We start from the raw sequence: 16,222 nt of genomic DNA on the forward strand, positions 1-16,222 counted from the left end.
TTGCCCTAACCCACAAGATTGACTATAACATTGCCCTTACCCACAAGATTGACTGTAACATTGCCCTCACCAACAAGATTGACTGTAAAACTGCCCTCACCCACAAGATTGGCTGTAACATTGTCCTTACCCACAAGATTGACTGTAACATTGCCCTTACCCATAAGATTGACTGTAACATTGTCCTCACCCACAAGATTGACTGTAACACTGCTCTTACCCACAAGATTGACTGTAACATTGTCCTCACCCACAAGATTGACTGTAACACTGCTCTTACCCACAAGATTGACTGTAACATTGCCTTTACCCACAAGATTGACTGTGTCATTGCCCTTACCCACAAGATGACTTTAACATTGCCCTTACCCACAAGATGACTTTAACATTGCCCTTACCCACAAGAGGACTTTAACATTGCCCTTACCCACAAGATATATTGCATGATGACTCCTTTTATCCTCCTCTTCTCTCCTTTTACTTCCAGATCAATTTGCTTAATTAGCTACATGTACATGTACTATCATAAATGTTAGTGCATCAAATATATCAGGTCTTATGTCTTAGAACATACAATGATTATAAAAATTCAATCTTTTATTCATCAAAAGAAATTTAAGCTCCAAAAAAGAATCAATCTAGGGGAAAAAAAGGTTTCCTACGGAATCTCAAAGAATAAGGACGTGTCAGACCTATCATTTAGTTATGACACTCCGAAATTAGTCGGAGCGACATATAGGTTTTGTTTCATCTGTAATTTGCCCGCGGATGTTCTTGCAGATGGCCTAGACAATCCTAATGGAACTACAACGAAATGAAATGATAAACACTAAGTTGGGTTGTGCATTCAACATTTAAAATTATCGAAATGGCAAGCGTTGCCATGAAAACATGTGAAATATGAAAAATTTTAAAATTCATTTTTCGGAGTAACTGCAAAGCCAATTTTTTTTGAAATCTGAAAAGATTATTTTTTGAATGAAGACAAACTGGTTTATGAAAAAAGGAATCGGTTGGACAAACTTTTCACTGTTGCCATGGAAACAAAAAAGGGAATTTTCTTTTAAATTTGATTTTTTTTCCCCTAAAGTTAATGTGTAACGAAAATGGTGAAGATAACAAACAATGTTCAATCTAAAAAATTTTTTAAAAAAAACCTACAAACAATGCAAATATATGAACAGGGCATAAAACACAGACCCCGGAAAAGTTCAGGGGTGGGATCAGGTGCCTAGGAAAAGTAAGCATCCCCTGTCTATCGGTCACACCCGCCGTTAGCCCTATGTATTGACCAGGTAGACGAAATACTCCATAGTCAATTTTATTAATCAGGTAGACGAAATACTCCATAGTCAATTTTAGCATAATACGAAGGCCTATTTAGTGGTATGAAACATGTCAGTCAAAATACGACCTAGTGATTTGATAACAAAGTCATTATAACGACCATAGAATTTACTAAATGCTGACTTTGAACGAGGTTGTTGAAATTCCTATAACATCAACGTATATGTCAGTAGTGAGCATGTGTTTTAGTATCGAACAGTTGGGAGACATAAACACCATATGCAGGTGATTGTCGGAGGAAAGCTGACGTCATCTCAGTTGTCATACAATTTAGTTAATAGTTGGCCCTTATGGTCCGTAGTCAGTAAAATATCCAATTATGAAACAGATGTGGCAGACTGTTTAGTGTGATTTATTTCGAGTTCACTAGGATATATTGAGTCGACAAATGAATAGAAGTTATTATTGTTAATTGATAAAAATGTCGACGATATATATGAATGTTGAATAGAATGCCACAGAAAGTGTTTTCCTCTTCTCAGGTGGAGTTTTTGAATAAATTCTGCTTCATAGGAATACAAAAATAGGTCGGTTAATAAAGGAGCACAATTAGTGCCCATCAAAATTCCAACAGATTGTTGGAAGACCTATCTCCAAAGACTATATAGATGTTGTCATTAAGAAAGTTCATCATCCTTTTATATCAACTTCAGAATACTTGTGTGAAAAATCAGAGATTTTTAACTCAGTGATTTTGTTGATGACCGATCACAAGATATACTGTATCATGGAGCTTCAGGGTTTTAGAATTTCTTAAATACCTGTTGTTGCCAAATAAAAAATGGGTACATTTCTTCAAAAAAATTAAATTTTGCAAAATTTTGAAAAAGAAGCTGTTTACTCTGCTTTCAACTCCAATATTTAACCGTTTTGGGTCAGTTCGAGGTGGCATTTGCTACAGTTACTCGCAAAAGTAAAGTTTCAAGTTACTCTTACTTTCATTCTTTTTAAAGTCGCCCGCGTAGAGCAGTAGTTAGAGCGTTTGCTTTTAGAGTTGCAGTAAAAGGAGTCGATCATACGTCGCGGGCATGAATTCACTGTGTGATGTTGGAGACCGGTCTTTCGGATGAGACGGTATAAACTGAGGTCCCGTGTCGCGGTAGGTGCTGGCACAAAAAAGATCCCTCACTGCTCAAAAAGCCGTGAGTGTCGAGTGCAGGTCTAAATTTATAGCCCACCAACGGTAAGTGGTGGCGTTTCCGTATGAGTGAAAAAATTCTCAAAGAGACGTTAAACAACCAACCAAACAAAATTCTTTTAAAGGATTTGTACTGATGTTAATACCGATAGCCATAAGCTTTAACCATCGTCATATCAATACTTCCAGTTTTATTGTTAATAAAATTTTGTCAATATTGGTACTTGCCAGCTTTACTTGGTCATCGAATATTAGTCTTAACGTCTGAACAGTAGCCATATGAATAATGGTCATTCGAAAATAAGAGATGTCTTGCGAAATATATCATACTTCCCTATTCAGAAAACCCGATGATTATTTCCTGAATCATCAAAGTGATGTATGGCTGACCTTCATTAGGCTTTCCTACTAGATCTAGTGACTTAATAAAATATATTTTTCTACAAATAAACCTTTGATGAATCAGTATCATGCAGCGTTCTCCTTTCAAAGGTCCTGTGGTTAAATAACGTCAATTAGGGGTTTTGTGTGTTTCCTATTTTGGCACAGTTTTTAAACATATTTAGAATACTTAACTCAGTTTTGGTAATAATTCTGTTTTCATGTTTCCTTATTTGCAGGTTTGTTATTCCGGACATGGATTGAAGTTACGGATGATTAAGCCAGTATTTTTTTTTTTTTTTGCATGAACGAATCCTAATGTACGCGATTTGTGCTATTTTGTGCTTCATTATTTAATTGCACTCAACACCCCCCCCCCCTTTCGTTGTGTTGCTGAGCATTTTGCAGCAACAACAAACTTGCACTTTATTAATTTAGTATACAGGAAGCGATGTAAGGTTCTTGTCTTTGGGGCGATTGTACATATGCTCAATGTTTTTTTCGCATATCTGTAACGTATTCAGTTCTATTAAGAGCATTCCTCATTATCAGTTATGTCAGAGAGGAGGCACATGTAAAATTATGTAAGACATTATTTAATATGCGGAAGACATAATGCATGATATGCTTTATATTGAATTCAGTTGTAGTGCTCTTCACATTAAGCAATTAAGTTTGCTTTATTTATAAAAGGTTATGTTTCAAGTATCGAACTTCACATGTTCTACTGTTGATTTAATATGAAAATCATCAAAAGGCTATCCCCACTTCTTGTTGGAGCATGGTCAAATTCTACCATTTTAAGGCATGATATGTTTTGTCTAAAAAAAGCTGGAGCCCCTCCCCCCCCCCTCGAGCGAAATAGGATGTTCAAGTTTTGACAATTTTTCCTTTTTTTTCTTTAATGGACAAAAATTTTCGTTTTCAAGTATCAAAATCATCATTAACTGTATGTGTTCATTTATCGTCACACATGAAGAGAATGAAATAAAATGTCCCGGATTTCGGCTTTTCTTGTTTTTGTCATGGTACATGTGCAAGATACCAATTTTTGGCAAATAGGAGAAAAAGAGAAATGACACATGTCATAAAGAAGATGCAATCATGTTAAGGCGACTTCGTATGCCCTTTTTGATCATGTGAAAACTAGCGATTAAGGTAGTGCTTCCTTGAACGGTGTTTTTCATAAATGTGAATAACACGGTTTACAATGCCAGGACGTTATAAGAGAACGTGAAAAGAAACAAATGCTTAGTCACGATGGTCTTTGTTAATTTCAATAATGACTATTCTATCAACCATAATCATAAATTATAAAATTTAATGTCCTTTTCAAGCAATATAATAATACATGTATATGAAAAGGGGAATTGCTCCTCATACGTCATGTATGTCTTTCACGTGAAAACTAGAATTTTGTGCAAAATTGCATTCGACATAAACCATGGTACTGCAACTTTTAAAAGGACGGGGAGCAAGACTGATGCAAATATTTCATAATTATGCTTTTTTCATATACATGTACTATAAAAGGAAACAGATATCCCGATTCCCTTTTTTTTTTTTAATAAATAATGTTTTGAAAGTTTCTGTGTAATACATGTCATAATGATAATAATAAAAATATCGAACGTTGTTCTGAAGAAGGTCTTAGCTTTTCATATCAAAAATTATAATAAATTGGGAAATAAATTAAAAGAAAATACATAAAAATTATGATAATCATATTACACACTCGGTACAAATATCAAATTGAATTTTAGTGTGAATTTAATTTACATTAAAATTCATTATATATATATCGATATACATACATATATGTACATACTTGTATACATAACATATACCCTGTAAGTAAATATTTAAACGATAAACATGTATGGTGGTGCATCGTAACTTTAACCTATTTTTGATCAAATTGTGAGTGTGGATGAAAACGGGAAGGAAAACATGAATTCGTGCTATAAAATATGTTCCATTTGCTTTCTAATGAAATATCTTTTTTTTTTAGTCCTGGAATTGTTGAGAGAGAGAGTTTAATTTTATTATTAAGTTAGTATTACTATGATTTTTAATCAAAATAGGGATCAAACACATACAAATATATCTCAATACGGATATTTCATTCCTCCAGCCTGTTTTTTAAGTACAAAGTGACACAAATATGAATATAATTTATCTGGGTAATAGGGTTTCTTACAGAATATTCGAGTTCACTGAAATTCTATCATTCCAACCAAAGGATCTGTTGCAATGTTTGTAAAAAAAAAAAAAACAAACAAACTCCTAATCTGATGTAATAAATTGCAAAAATCGAGGATATCGGGTTAAATTGGGTAGGCTTGAACATTTGATCACTCTTTTAAACAGCTGAAGAAAGGTATTTTACTGTAGTAGACTGAATATGTTCATTAATTCATGGTTCCACATAAGGAGTTTTTGGGATATTGCAATTGTGAGATATGAGTGGCCCTGCGAAGGTTATCTGGAATCTGCTTGCATATCTTTCTCATACCTTGTCATTCTTTGAAATAATATTTGCAATTTATTGATTTACTGCAGGAAGTGTACAGCTGGAATTGACACTTAATAACATCTCGTGACAACCAATACAGATTCATGGACGTATTGAAAATGCCTAGGGAAGTACGTTATTTCCCTGTGTGTTTTTCCTTACAAAGATAGCATATAGTACAAGTTCACAATAATACATTAAAGGGTTACAGAAAAATAGAAACCTTACCACTGAAACACACAAAAGCAACAGCAAATGGCGTGTAACGGATACGTTCAAGGAGGTTCCTTCTTCACTTTAAGCATAGCGGAATAATGCATTGGACTAGGTCATCATGAAATGAATTCAATTTAACGGTTCTGATAGGCCAACATTGGATCGCTTCACATAAATCTCTGGAAATGACGTAGATTTCTGTGTTATGATTCCACTAACAAATTGATCGGCCAAGGTTTTGTGATAACTGCAAGAAAAGATGTGTTTGGCATATTATCAGATCAAGGTTAAGAGAGATTTAGAGCGCAAGGAAATTTTACGATTATCTCTTAAACTGATTACAAAATTGTAACGAGGCTGTAAATGATGAATTGCTATAAATGGAAGTGTCAGGAAAGACCAGAAGTTTCTGACGAGACTGTAGCTCTACGGTCGTTACTTTTAACAAAGGAAGAGAAAAGTAACACTTGGACTTGAAACTAAGCAAAAGCAATAAATTAGAATAATTATCCTTGGTTTAGTCTTGAAATTAAAACCAATTGAAAGAATTATGTATTAGAGTGTAGTCTGCTTGTGTGCCAGGTACTACTGAAATCAGACCAAAACTGTAGGAGGGGTAGCATTTCGAAAGAATTTCACAGAAAATTCTGTTTGTAGTAACCATGTCAATAAAATTCATCAAAATCAAAAATCAATATATAGAATTATGTATCTTAGTGTAGTCTACTTGTGTGCCAAGTTATATTGAAATCAAATCAAAACTGTAAGAGGAGTAGCGTTTAGGAATTTCACAGAAATTTTTATTTTTAGTAACCATGGCAACACCGTTCATCGAAATTAAAAACATACAGCATTATGAATGTGAGTATAGTTTTCTTGTATTCTGAGCTACATATTGAAATCCAACCAAAACTGTAGGAGGAATAGCGTTTTGAATATTTCACAGAAATGTCTATTTTTTTTTTAACCTTAGCAACATCGTTCATCGAAATCAAAAACTGATAAAAAGAATTATGTATCTTGGTGTAGTTTACTTGTGTGCCAAATTATATTTAAATCAGACAAAAACTATAGGAGGAATAGTATTTTGAAAGTATATGACAGAAATTTCTATTTTTGGTAACTATGGCAACACTTCATTGAAATGAAATCAAAAACCGATATATACAATATGTGTCTTAATGTTGTCTGCTTGAAATCTGAGTTATATTGAAATCAGACAAAAACTGTAGGAAGGGAAGCATTTTGAAAGAATTTCTCAGAAAGTTCTATTTTTAGTAACCATGGCAAAAAATTCATAAAAATCAAAAATCAATATATAGAATTATGTATCTTAGTGTAGTATACTTGTATACAATATATACTAAAATCAAACAAGAACTATAGGACGAGAAGCGTTTTGAATGAATTTCACAAAATTTTCTATTTTTAGTAACCATGGCAATACTGTTCATCGAAATTAAAACCGACAAACAGATTTATATATCAGTGTATTCTACTTGTATTCTGAGTTATGTTGAAATCAGACCAAAACTCTAAGAGGAGTATGTATAAAAGTATTTCACAAAATTTCTAATTTTGGTAACAATCGCAGCACCGTTCATAGAAATCAAAAACCGATATACAGAATTATGTATCTTAGTGTAGTCTACTTGTATGACAAGTTATATTGAAATTAGAGCAATATTAAAGAAGGAGTAGCAAAATTGTTTACAGACAAATACTAAACAGACTAACAGACAGATGGACGAACGACAGACACCTTATTATCACATAAGCTCTTCTGGTCTCTGACCAGTAGACCTTAAAATAAGTGGGCACAAACACATATGAACTAGTTTTATATCGATAATCAAACCTCATTGTAAAATATGTTTTAAACTGTTTACCTATCGAAAAAGGTGAAGATAACGAAGTGTGATCAATCTAATTAATCCTGTGAACAATACGAAACGTGAAAAGAGCAAAAGTATGTACATGTAGAAGAAACACCAGGTTGATGATCAAGTGCCTAGGAGGAGTAACCATCCTCTGTTTTCTCACACCCGCCATGAGCCCACTGTATTGATCAGACAATGGAGCAATTTATAGTCAAAATAAGAATAAACAAAGGCCTAATAATTGAAATGACACACGCGAGCCAAAATTAGGCTGTGTTTGCGAACAAGGTCATTATAATGACCATTAAATCTGCGAAAGCTGATTTTAAAAGAGATTGCAGAAAGACATGTATTATCAACTTGTCAGTAGCCTGCTTCGGATTAAAATGATCGTTTCAGAGCATGCTCTTGGTTTAATTAGTCAGTTTAATTTGGAGAATAAACACCAATGTAGGTAAAAATGAATTATTACTACATAATTAAGGGAAGTTGACGATGGAATAGCTGAATTCATCCCGTCATACAATTTAGTTGTTAGCTTGCCATCAATGTCTAAAGTCAGTAAAACATCAAAATATGAAACAGATGTGGCAGAATCTGTGGGTCTTTTATTTCGAGTTCACTGGGAGAACTCTAGTTCCATGATTATTCCAAGAGACAATTGGTCTCCCAAAGACTACAACCCGTTACGGTAGCTCAGTCGGTAGAGTTCTTGCTCCGTTATAGGAAGGTCGTTGGTTCAAACCCTGGCCGCGACTGACCTAAGTCGATAAAAAATAGGTAGCAACTGTTTCTTCGCCAAGCGATCGCGATCGGCACTTTGAAGTGAAAGTTGAGGGTCTTTCGGATGAGACCTTAAAACCGAGGCCCCGTGTCACGGCAGGCGTTGGCACGATAAAGATCTCTTACTGCTCAATGGCTCCGAGTGCCGAGTAAAGGCCTAAATTTGAAACCCTTCACCGGTATAATATCTTTATATGAGCGAAAAATTTTCGAATGGGACGTTAAACAACGTACAATCAATCAATAAAAAAACTACAAAAACATTTTCGACGAGGAACTCCTGCATCTTTTTAATATCACAATGAGTACACATACATGTGTGTAGAATCAAAAGGATTTTTAACAATTATTTTGAAGATGAATCTGCCATTGGTAAAGATTCTGTAACCCTACCTCGTATAACTCACATCTGTTAGGGAAACGACTACAAGGATTTCAACTTGTATATGCAGTGAAGGAGGCCATACATTTTTAATTATAAAGATTAACAGCCCTTGACACCGAAACGTCACATCCGAGTTAGGTGCTGGAATGTCAAAACGGTATACCAAACCGGAAAATTAGCACAAGCAGTATAATGAGATGAAACGATACAACTTATCCCTACTGGCCATGAGTGAAGTCAAGTGGACAGGAACAGAAAACAGGGACTGGACTCAGAGGAAGCCAATATATGGTCAGGGCGATGTGATAAGAACCACCGTGAAGAAGTAGCGCTTTTCAACAGCCAGAAGTTTGCCATTACCGTCCTTCAGTGAGAGCTTTTCAGCGAACGTCTTCTGTATGTCAACTTAATTTCAGGTACAAGAAGGGCTCCATTGTGAGTGCTTATGCACAAATTTACAATGCAGAAGGAGAAGGAAAAGACATCTGTTACAGCTTTCTACAGGCAGTATTTGATGACATACCACTACTGACAGGCAGTTTCAATGCAAGCACTGGGCATAGTAACCACAACAACATAAGAGTAATGGTTCAACATGCCACATTACAGATGACAATACCGAAAAGCTCATGAGCATGTATGAGGTAATTGCTATGTCATAGGTGGCACTCTTCTTGTCTATAAAACCATGCACAATCTTACCTGGACATCATCAGAAGGAACACCAAAAGCCAGATAGATCACACTATGATCAACAGTAAATGTACGCACTGTTTACAGAGGATAATGCAAAACTAAAGAGGTGGAGAGAGCAGTTTGAAAAGATTCTGAACCGACCAGTTACTTTGATACTTCTTGACATTGAAGGGGAAGACAGACCTCGAAATCGATAGAAACGGGTGGTATCACACTGAGTGAAGTGACAAATGCAATCCACAAATTGAAGAATGGTAAAGCCTCAGGGCTGAAAGCAGAAGAAGAAACACCCCACATATATACACAGCACAGTCCTCCAAGATATAAAGGACAAAGATGATATTCCAGATGAATGGAAGAAAATAATCATGTTCAAGTTGACCAAAAAAGGTGACCTTGGAGACTGCAACAACTGACGAGGGATTACTTTTCTCTCTCTCTCTCTCTCACCAGCAAGGTCTTCAACCGCATCATACTAAAGCGCATTGCAGCTGCTGTACAAGACATATATCGCCAGGAGCTAATGCAGATCTTGGATCAAATATGCGAGTGGAACAGCACACTCCATTTTATGACTTAGAGAAGACTTTCGACGGTTCAACCGTGAGTCTCTCTCTTGGAAATCCCACAGAATTTAGTCCTTCTATGAGAACTCTGAGTGGAAAATAAGGGCTATTCGAGACACTGCATTAAAAATGAATGATAAAGAATCAGTTAACAAGAGTGAAGTTATACGTTTCATGTAAAGCTGCTGTAAACTTGTTAAGAATGCAAAAGAATTATTAACTGAAATATGTGATGTTTACAGCAACCAATGTTTGTTTTTTAGACACTTGAGCAATTGGATTTCAATGATCAAAAATGATAAAATGAGAATACAAAATTGGTACCGTCCTTGGGGACAAGGACTTACAAAACCAATGTAATATTTGCCAAAATTCAACAAATTATCATTGATGATGTTTAGATTTACTTTAAGACGCATAGGAAATTTAGTAGGCGTAATTTTGGGGGTAGTTCACACTGTTTTAAAGAAACATTTGACAGTAAAAAAGCTTTGTACTCAATGGTCACCCTATGGTTTGACAAATGAGTGAAAACGACAGCGTGTCACAATATCCAAACAATTATTTTATTTTTAAAATCAGAAATTGTAGTTATCCACGTTTGTCTAAAATTCTAACGGAGAATAAAACCTGAATCCATTGTTTTACCCAAAGGAAAATTTACAAAAGATGCACATTATCAAAACAGCAAGGATCTGAAAAGAGCAAAGAATTGCAAGAGCACAAAGAAACTTTTATATGCCATTTTCTTCAGTAGTAGTGGTCTTGTTGTTCAGATTCTTATTTGGAGAGGCCGTTTAATTTCTGGACTAGTCTAGAAAGCAAAATTTTTGCAAAAAAATCGAAAGGTTTATGATAAGAAGGGACCAGAATCAGCAATTTTCTTCATGACAGCGTCCAAACCCACACGTCCTGAACAGTAAAGGAGTTTTTGGGATAAACAGAAAGTTAATGTTTTGTCACACAAACAATATTCGCCAGATCTTTCATCCTACGACTTGTTTCATTTTCCAAACTTGAAAAAATACCTTTCAGAAAGAAGAAACAAGTCCAGGAAATCATATTAGGATCTGTCATATTCCAGTATACGAAGGGCATACTAAAAATAATGAGTTCTAAAAACAATTACTTAGGAATTGGATAAAAATGTTATAGACATGTGTTTCAATTAAAGGAGCATATTTAAGGGAAATCATTAAGACAAAATCATTAAAAAGCGTTTTTTGTTTCTTTCCGAGCACCGAGAACATAATTTATTGAACAGCCCTCGTATGTGGATAAAAAAGCAAGTCCTCAATACTATGGGCAGATTTTCATATTTTTTCGAAAAAAAGATTATTGTCTCCGTTCGTGTGTTATAAGGTTATAAGGCTTGCTCAAACTATCAACAAAAAACGGAGTATAATCAAGAAATTTTTGCCTCAAACAAGTTTTCAATTAAAGTCATGTCTCGAAGGTCAAGGTCATTCTTGTTTGTTAGGTTCTCGTCATTTCTAACTCTTCAATGATTTGATTCTAATTTCGCACTTCATTTGTTCTGCTTCTTATGTTTGTCTACGTACATGTCTATGTATCCTGGGTCAGATTCATTCAATACGTGCATCTTAAATCATGTCTAATCCTCTACCTTATAACTTTTACGTGCAAAGTGATGTTGGTAATATTTTTTACTACATTTACCACGTCCCTCATGTTTGCTATGTGATATATTTGGAAGCTATTCATACTCCGAACGAGGTCGGGCGACATATAAATTGTTATTTCTCGTTTTTCCAATGTGTCATACGAACTTGAATTTCTAATTTTAGTGACAAAATATCTCACAAAAATCTTAGTGAGGTTCCTTCAACAAATTGTTCTATAAAAGATATATATGCGTATTTAAAACTAAACTTAGAATTATCTATAAAGGAATCTGACAATTAGAAGGGGGTATTTGACGAGCGTCAGTGATAAAACCAAAGCATTACTCACAATCGTTTATAAACAATTGGGTATTAAAATATGTAAATGTCTGTAAATGGTCTCTATTGCTTCTCTGCAACAGTTGTGATCATGATTACAGATGTTATGCCAAGTTACATGAAAATAAACCAACGCCAGATTCCCTTCTTTGATTTCCCGCCATTTAATGATCAACCCCTCTTAAACTCCTCGTACTGGGTCAATGGGGAAAATTAAGAATGATCATTTATCAAGGGTTAAAAGCATTTTTGGAAAATCTACTCTTCGTGGGCAAACAATTTTAGATCAATATTCGTCATAGACACAAGTTTGTTCATACAGAAACATTTATTTACAACATGTGGACGATAAAAATCCATCTTATCTCACTTTCTAAGATTCCTTGTTCTAATCACGTCCCGTTTAATTTTGGTTTTCCCTTGAGTTCTTTAACGACTGTTTATTATTGCTGAACCATGTTATTGTAATATCTGCTTTATGTTTCAAACGATTAGAAAAAAATTAATTGCCACTTGTAACGATGTGTCAACAACCCTTGAGAAGAAATGTACACAGCTGTCGATTATATGATGTCAGAGATTCTGCAACGTAAATTAAACACGAAGAAAAGCACCTATATATTTCAAATACTGCTTGATACTGTGCATTGTGTGCTTCATTAACACTTCCTGTGAATGAAAAAGAGACTTTTTTTTCTTTTATTTTCTAAAAACACAGACAAAATTCTGGTGTTTAATTCACATGAAATAAATCAGTTTTCGGATTTTTAGAGGATTTTGTAATACAAAACAGTTAATATTAATTACTTTATAAAATAATGCATATTAAGTATCCTTGACGTAAAAACTAAATCATTTTACTATGAAACACTAATTTTGGACCGGTTTCATTTTGCTGTTTTGTGGGTATGAAAGGTCCAGTAAATTAAAGTGCCCAATTTGACTACTCAATACTTCTTCAGCTACGAAATCAAATCCCATAAAGTAATATTGAATATTTTTCAATCCAAGACCTCATAGAGATAAGGGATTTTACAGAGGTTGGTGAGGATGTTGATCATGTTGATCATCGGTCTCACAGCATTCTGATTTCTATTCATTGAAGAAAAAAAGAGAGCATAGAACGGGGTCCTCGGATAACTTCCCTGGGCAAGGATATAACAGGAAAGAGCGGTTGATGCTAGAAATTACATTTTCATGAACTAATATCATCTTCTGTGAGTACCTGTGTAAATGTAGGACTGGAAAAGCATTTAAGCTACCGAGTATAAAACAAAGAATAAGAAAAGTCAGAAGATAGTAAAATTTAATGTCATGCAGGATAACTTACATATTCCGTCACAATAAAATCTTTAACTTGCATTAAAAAAAAACAAAAAAACTGCGATATGCGAAATAATTTCCATTTGTGTGGTCTATTTCTCTTAAACAAGTTTTGCATTTTTTGCTCCCGTCTTTTGTTTTAAAAAAAAAGAAAAGAAACAAAAATACTACATTTGATGATCCGTGGCAGTTTGTTTTCGTAGACGGAATAGAATTATAATCCCATATTCTTGTTCAGAAGACTCCTTGATTGCCACGAAACATTACAAGAACGATTTGTCTTATTGCATTTCAAGTTTTGATCTTTTTTTCTTTTGATGTTGGTGTAACTATTTTTATTATTGGCAATTACTGTCTTTTCAATCTGTCTACGTTAAAAGAATCTGGCTGTGCACAGAATTGTATCCTTCAGTTATGAAATTTTAAGGTAATAGGTATGAACATGGTTCAATCAAAATATTTTTTATTTATCCCAATACATATTTAGGAAGATGTTTGCAATAACAGCCGTTGTATACTGAGCAACAACTCCAAATATCATTTAAAAAAAGGAATAAATTCATTATTTTTTGGTACATTAAAAAATGGCGATGGTGAGTGGAAACTTTGACGATCTACTATTATTTTAGGAATGACTCTAATTCTTGGCCAAATTATTCGAGTATAACCTGGTTTGGGTCAGTTTACGCTTTATAATCCAAACCAGGTTATACTCGAATAATTTGGCCAAGAATTAGAGTCATTCCTTATAATTTAATTTTAAAATCATTAAATAACTATGGGTGCAAAATTTCGTTACTTTTTATTAGTTCAAATTTGCCGCTCAATAATACAACCGTTGTAACGGAAGTAACGGAAGTGATGGGAAGCGAGGGGAGGTAAAAACTGATACATAGGCCTAGCAGCCATGTTGTTTGGTTACATGTGGTAAGATCGAATTATCGTTTGAAATTAAAAGTACATTTATTAAATCTGGAATTTTCCATCAATCCCGAGGACTGGAAATGAGAGGATTGTATGGATACAGATGATTCAGCTGGTTGTCAAGGGGGTGTGTCCCCTTACCAAACCAGGTTATACAGAAATAATTTGTGTTCCTTTTTGGATATTAACCAATCAGAGGCTAGAATACAAAAAAAATTAAATTATTTAACAGTACTCTTCAATATGAAAGGGAAAGTTGTCAAGTGGAAACTTTGACAATTGTTAGAAATTCGTCAATTTCGTTAACGTATCCACATCTATATATTGTAAAAGAATGATTGAATGCATTGGTTCTGAAGACCACCCAGCAATATACGTTCTGTTGTTGCAAATGGCCCAAACAATTGTAGAAAAGAATATCACTTCTTCTGTTTAAACATTAATTAGTGGTGTAAACTTCTTTTCTATATGCAGGTTTTAAAGTTAATTGTGAAGAAAGGTTTTATGAGGGATGTTAAGTTTCTTCTTCTTGTGAATTTTAAGGAAGTTTTTTTCAAAGAATTACTGTATAGCAGGTTATTTTTACTGCAGTAAATTTTAACGAATTTTGGTTAAAATAGGTTGATTTAAATTTTTACGCGTTTATTTTTTACGAATTAAACATGTCCGTAAAAATTTAAATCATCAGAGGTAAAATTCAAGATCAATAATTGTTAGCACTTTGAATGTGTTTACATACAAATAAATGTTTTGGGACAACCCGATGTAAAAAAAAAAAGAAAGAAAAGGTAGTATAATATAATACCGGGCATTGCATTCTAGAAAGATCTAGAAAGATCATTGTATTGTGAAATTATTAAACTATACTTTTTAATGATTATTATTCGAGTTTTTTTTCAACGGTGAATGCAATATTTCATAATTTTTCACCATTTAAAAAACGAAACTTTTTTTAATTCAGAACACAATCCTGTCCATAAATTTCATATCGACTTAAATGAATAGATTTCATTTTACCTTTTATCAATACAATATGGCATGAGAATTCAGGTCATGGACTGTTAGACAACAATCAATAGGGAAGTCTACAGCAAGTCTCCAAGATATGTTGACTCCAAACCCGTATTCCATACCCCCTAATCTGTTTCTAATCTGTCAAGAAAACGCAATCATTGTGTCTAAAATGCACTGATTTACCACCCGTTTTAATTGCCTTTATTGAAAATATTATGGGGTTTTGGAGAAAGACGTCGTGTTTGCAAATAAGACACCGCTCTGATTTCCTGAAATTTCTTCCAGTTGGATAGCAAGAACGATAATCAATGGAACCGACATAAAAAGTCAGCAGCTCATTTCCGGAATGGAGATTCCTGTTTTTATATTTTCTTTGTATCCAAGAGCTTCTTGGAGCTGTGCAAAATTAAAGATTTTTTATTCAAAGAGGCTATTGGAAGCAATTCTTGCATCAATGCTACTACTTACGGCAATATATACATGTATATTGATTCGATTACTGAGGGATTTGTTTTATTTTCGTATTTTTCTGAAGACATTAAACAATTGACTTTTTGCAAATCCTAAAACACAGGTTCTCATCAGTGCTTCTCAGGGTCTTCAGATTTCACTGACGTGTTGCAAAATAAAGGAGAAGTTTTCTTTTAGATAATCATAAGAAGAGAACTTGTGACGGAACCACCCTTATAATCTTCCCAGAACCTTAGCTGAACACGACTCGTGAATAGGCATTTGCCATATTAGATTCATTATCTTCGATATCAGCACTGGGGTATACCCTTCGCATTCGTTACACCTGACTGTTTTATTGTCGTGGGTATCGACGTGGAATGGACGACACGTTGTTTACATTTTATAGCTTTTTGTGTTTTTTTGTATATTGCACTGACCTGTCCAAGAGTAGTTGTAAGTTTTCTTTCTCTCCTGTCGTGGAAGAAGTAAAGAGTTATTTTTGTCGCTACCGAGTGTTTTACAATAGCTATGTACATGTACCATACGTCTGTCTACACAGGTGGTAACTGATTACACTGAACAGTGACATAGTGAACGGCTTATATATTAAGGGCCCTCAATTATATGTAAGGGGTAC

This window comes from Saccostrea echinata, unplaced genomic scaffold (genome assembly GCF_033153115.1).
Source record: "Saccostrea echinata isolate AGI-Se365-2 ecotype Australia unplaced genomic scaffold, CSIRO_AGI_Sech_v1 ptg000002l, whole genome shotgun sequence".
Classification (NCBI taxonomy): Eukaryota; Metazoa; Mollusca; class Bivalvia; order Ostreida; family Ostreidae; genus Saccostrea; species Saccostrea echinata.